General features: G+C 36.7%; 1 long non-coding RNA gene across 1 annotated transcript; it reads left to right on the top strand.

Annotated features, from left to right (window-relative positions):
* The first annotated feature begins 1,116 nt into the window (after nt 1-1,116).
* On the top strand, nt 1,117-5,071 carry LOC309510077. The gene is made up of 3 exons (XR_014210193.1): nt 1,117-1,552; nt 2,741-2,797; nt 4,539-5,071. It is a non-coding gene; the product is annotated as an uncharacterized lncRNA (long non-coding RNA).
* The last annotated feature ends 753 nt before the right edge of the window (nt 5,072-5,824 follow it).

The raw sequence follows: 5,824 nt of genomic DNA, 5'->3' as shown, positions 1-5,824 counted from the left end.
ATACCACTGGCATTATCACATAAACTACTAGGTAAGATACAGATATGAGTGCCAACATGCTATTTTACACGTTGATATGTTTTAATCACTTCTGTGTGTTTTACAGATGCTCTGCCTCTTGATGAGGTTGATGGTAATGTTATTCGTACTGTGAAGAGAAGTGTGTTTTCAGAGTCTCAGCCCTCTCCTCTGAAAGAGCCCCTGACACTGGCTGCTGTGTCACAGGTCAATAAACCCATCCACTCATCATCATTTACAGAGAACTTGTGCTTCACTGCAGTCAAACCTGGGGATATTGTTGCAGTAACTGTGTATAATTTATGAAACAGAAAAATACAATGGAGCTAGTGCCATCTAACCACCAGTCAAAAGTTTGGTCACACCCACCCATTCTTTATCATTTTTCTTGTCCACATTTTAAAATAGTAATAAATTAATCATCATCATCACCACCAATAACATTGTCGTCGTCAGCATAATTTTGAACTTATTCAGGCTGTTGTTACAAAGAAGTACACTTCATCATACTTTTAAAAAGAGAAATTATATGAAAATAATATAGGCTACTTTAAAAGAATATACTTTGGTGCAAACTGAATATAATGTTTCGGACACTTAATTGCATCATGTTAACTGAAATTAAATGAACATTTATTATAGTTTGTAAGAAACGGTCATGAAAGTATACTCGTTAAGTGGCTTTTTATTTCATTAATTTTGTATTATCTGCAATAACTTTTTTAAAAGAAACATAGTTTTCCATTTTTATTTTTAACACTTATTTTTTACAAGGGTGAAGCAGATCACTTAAAAAAATAAATAAATTTGAACCACCCAACTCCTCAAATAAATGTCTACTTTAGGTTGTGGGCAAATTATTTTTTAGCTATTATACTCTATTATATATATAGATATTATATAATGCTAGCTTCAAAATTGGACCAAACACTTACATACCAATAGAAACACTTTATCATACATTTATTTAGTCACAAACAGTTCATTTATTGTATTGAGTTAATTAATTCAGTTCATTCATTTTTTTTTTTTTTTTTTTTTGTCAGTTATACTTTTATTTATTTATTCAGTCATAAAGCTTTTAATCAGCCAATGAACTCGTGGGCCACTTGGACTCTTTACAGAACCACCAGTGGTCTGAGGATCACAGTCTGAGAAAACTGCTTTAAAACAAAACTGGACCATGGTACCACCACAGTACTTTTGTGTAAATGTTGTTTCTGCATATATTCAGGCTCTTTTGTGTATTTCAGGATGTGTTGAGGAATATTTTGGATCTGAATGAGTCTGTGATTCAGAATGAAGAGTTTGTCCGTTGTGTCAGTGGTGGGAAACTGTTTCCTGGCTCTGTTCCACTGGCACACAGATACGGGGGCCATCAGGTAAAACTGACCGTCACTTCAAACCCGACAGCGATGGCGTAAGACAACCAGAGCAAACATGTCAACCATGTGTTATTATTATTATAGTTTGGTTATTGGGCCGGACAGCTGGGGGATGGAAGAGCACATTTGTTGGGTGAATACACAAACAGGTAAAATCATCCTTTTCCATCAGCGTTCAACACAAATCATCAGTTGTTATTGTCAGATGTGACTTTTCTGTTGTAATGCATGTCAACTTTCCCATAATGTTGTTTAAGATTAAAGAATGGAATGTTTGATCTATACTTACTGGTTTTTCAGCAAATAGATGATTCTGGCATTTTTAAAATCTAATCAGAATCAGAATCAGAATCAGAAAGAGCTTTATTGCCAAGTATGCTTGCGCATACGAGGAATTTGTCTTGGTGACAGTAGCTTCCAGTACACATACAATATAAAGTGACAAGACAAGTAACATAGGTATAAATAAAAAATAGAAAAAATAAAAATAAAATAAAAATAAAAAGATTATAAATTATAAATATATATAAAGTTATAAGGTGCTATAATGAAATGTCTGAGGGAAGTATTGCACATGTTTGTTCCACAGTAGCGGAACATTTAAGTGTTCATGAGGTAGATGGCCTGGGGAAAGAAACTTTTCCTGTGTCTGGTTGTTTTTGTGCTCGGTGCTCTGTAGCGTCGACCAGACGGTAACAGTTCAAACAGAAAGTGTGCTGGGTGTGACGGGTCCAGAGTGATTTTGCGAGCCCTTTTACTCACTCTGGATGAGTGCAGTACTTTGAGTGTGGGAAGGGTAGTGCCAGTGATTCGCTCAGCAGTCCGAACTATCCGCTGTAGTCTACGGAGGTCGGTTTTGGTAGCAGAGCCGAACCAGACGGTGATGGAAGTGCAGAGGATGGACTGGATGACAGCTGAGTAGAACTGTACGAGCAGCTCCTGTGGCAGGTTGAATTTCCTCAGCTGACGCAGGAAGTACAGTCTCTGTTGGGCTTTCTTCACAATAGAGTCTATGTGAGTGTCCCACTTCAGATCCTGAGAGATGGTGGTGCCCAGGAACCTGAATGACTCTACTGCAGTCACAGTGCTGTCCATGATGGTGAGTGAAGGGAGTGCAGGGGGGTTTCTCCTGAAGTCCACGATCATCTCCACTGTTTTGAGCGTGTTCAGCTCCAGGTTGTTATAACTGCACCAAAGAGCCAGCTGCTCCACCTCCTGTCTGTACGCAGACTAATTCTCACTTAATGCTTAAACATGCGTCTGAACAATGACATCTCTCAGTTTAGAACTGACAAGTGTTAACCGTTAGAGCGGTATACAATCTCTCTTTTATCCAGAAAGGGTGAAAGATGGGAAGTCCAGTTGAAAGGCTCAGGAAAGACACCGTACTCAAGGTGAATATCAGTTTCTGCTGCTCAATATTTTTGATATGCTTTTTAAGTAATTCTGAGATATATTTAGTGGTAAATGATCTTACATTATGACTCATAAGCCCTATTCGCACGGGATAAGTATTAGTGACCTCTAGTTTGTAATAATCGCGGAGATTGTCTGTGATCTTAATCCCGTGCGAATCGGCCATGTCTGTAATTTGTAAAGTAAAAATTCCCCCGCAAATGACCTACCATATTTCGCCGAACACCGAGGTCCTGTGATAATATTAGTCCCGTGCGAATCGGCATCTCTGTGATTTGGCGGGTCATTTATAATTTTGTCAATGTTTTTTTTATTTTTTTTTATTTATTTTGTTTATCCATCTTTCGCGAAGAATGGAGATTGCGTTGGAGTGTTTTGATAGTATTTGGGTGCGGGGTCATGGCTAGCCTACACTAGGGCTGCACGATATTGGAAAAAAAAAACATTGCAATATTTAGAACATATTTCTGTAAGAATTTGGTGAACGTTCTACGCAATACAACTTGGCGGCGCTCTTAATATAGCCTATTTGTTTGTTCATTAGGCTATAATTCCTAAAAATAAGTAAATGAAATCTCTCTCTCTCTCTCTGGTGCTGATGCAGTGACGCGTTCATGTAAACGGCACCTAAAAGCTGTCACTAAGAACCAGCAAAAGTAATGATTCTGAATATGTAAACTATTGCAATGAAACATTTTAATTGTTTATTAATAAACAAGTGTTTTCTGTGTCGGCTGCAAAGATGACGATAGGCTACTGACTCACGATCTTCGCAGTATCCTAGTGAACGCGCTGGAGAGAAATGCACATTTAATTTTATTTTGTTTTGAATGGTTTTGTTTAAAAGTAGAGATTTCTGTAGATTATATATATATATATATATATATATTTTTTTTTTTTTTTTTTTGTTACGTGTGTGAGGAGAGTAGGCTACCTTATACGCTGAGTTTCGGTTCATGGATGATAGCGCTGTTCAGTTGAGGCGCTGGCGCCCTCCGTGTCTTGAATATCTATATGTAGGCTACTTCTTACTTATTAAATCCAGGAAATTGGATAATAAAACACTGATTAAAATTAAGATACAATTAATACAAAACGAAATTCGTTTTAAAGAAAGGCTTTGTGCTTTCTGTTTTAGGTATCTGTGAAAGTTTTAAAGCAGTCTTTTAGTGCTGCGTTCAGAGCGGTCGTTTTCCTCATAAATGCGAACACGAAAAATAAAAGACAAAATACTTTTAAAAAAAGACAACCATCCACAACTTTATAACACTGCAGTTAAAGTACCTCTTTTTGTAGCCGAAATAGTCCCAAATAAGCGGATCGTAGCTATAGGATTGCCAGTGAATGTTGGCTGTGAGCGGTGAGCAGCGGCACATTGTTCCATGTTCCTTACAGACATGTATAGCAGCATGCGGTAAGGAACATTCTTCTGTTTATGTTATATCATACAGACCTATAATAACGACAAGATATTTCCAAGCAATAGCCAGTTGACATCATATCCGGGAGATATGTCAGTAATTTCGAGTAAAATCACAGGCTTCGTTTATCCCGTGCGAATGCCCCACACGAAATTCAGATGTGGGTGGGTAATTTCTAAATCACACGAGGTCCCCAGATAATACTAATCCAGTGCGAATAGGGCTATAGTGTGTGATTCTCTGTCTGGCAGGAGTGTAATGGTTATGCTGTTTACTGTACATGATGTTTTGTGTGCAGGTCTGGTGATGGACGGGCTGTGATTCGCTCCTCTGTGAGGGAGTTCCTGTGCAGTGAAGCCATGCACTTTCTGGGAGTTCCTACCAGCAGAGCCCTCAGGTACACACACACACACACACACACACACACACACACACACACACACACACACACACACACACACACACACACACACACACACACACACACACACACACACACATACACGTCTATATCACTAACAGGGGACTATCGCTCTACACTGGCCAAGAGGGGACTAGTGTTTCTGGTAATTTTGAAGAAACAAAAATGACATACAAAATTTTCTTTTAAGCTCTTTTTTCATAATATAACTTCAAATATGCATTTTTTTATTTTTAAAAAAACATGCCAAGTGGGGACCTGAAACTCTGAACGATCTCTATCTATACAAGTGGGGACTTGATAGCCTGCAATGGAGCTGTGTGTGTGTGAACAGTGAAGTGAACTGGCAGTGAAGTCTGCCTTCATTATATAACTATATATATATATATATATATATATATATATATATATATATATATATATATATATATATATATATATATATATATATACTGTATATATAACCCATCAGTTATCAAAAATTTAAAAATATGATTTTTTTTAGGAAAGACCATTTAAATCTACAACGGGGTAAAAAATACAGACGGCCCGACGGCAACAGTTCAAAAGCAGAGGCGAGAATATCCTCTTATCATTCATAATATAATTTTTCTTATTTAACGCTCTCTCTTCATAGATACTTTCTATGCTTGGTTATGCAGTCCCTAACAATTTATTGTTACTACTTTTCTTAATAATTTCGTCTGTACCTCAGTAGCAGTTCCATACCAATAAATAATACAGAATATTATTTGATATTTTTCATTTTCTTTCATTTTCACACTTTCAATGAAAGCACTATAAAACATCAGAAGCGTTATGTTGTGGACATTACAGCAAAGTTATTGCTTTAAGAAATTCATTCTCTGTTGTGGCCTATTAATTAAAACATAATTTCTACTTTAATAAAATCAATAGACATGCCATTTTTTTTCTGTTTCCTTTTTTTTTTTCTAGGATGTTGATGTACAGAGAAAGTCAGTGTTTGAATTATTGCTCAATTTAAATGCAACCAAACATATGTCGTTCGTTACCATCCAACAGTGGACCTTTCTTGAAGATCTAATTCAAAACTTTTGAGGTGACTTGCTGCATCTGGTCATTTTGAAGAAACAAAAATGAAATACAAAATTTTATTTTAAGGTCTTTTTTCATAATATAAC

Source organism: Leuciscus leuciscus (genome assembly GCF_965113295.1).
Source record: "Leuciscus leuciscus genome assembly, contig: SUPER_11_unloc_10, whole genome shotgun sequence".
Classification (NCBI taxonomy): Eukaryota; Metazoa; Chordata; class Actinopteri; order Cypriniformes; family Leuciscidae; genus Leuciscus; species Leuciscus leuciscus.
The sequence above is the reverse complement of the archived record's forward strand: the minus strand, read 5'-3'. Positions and strand labels throughout refer to the sequence as shown.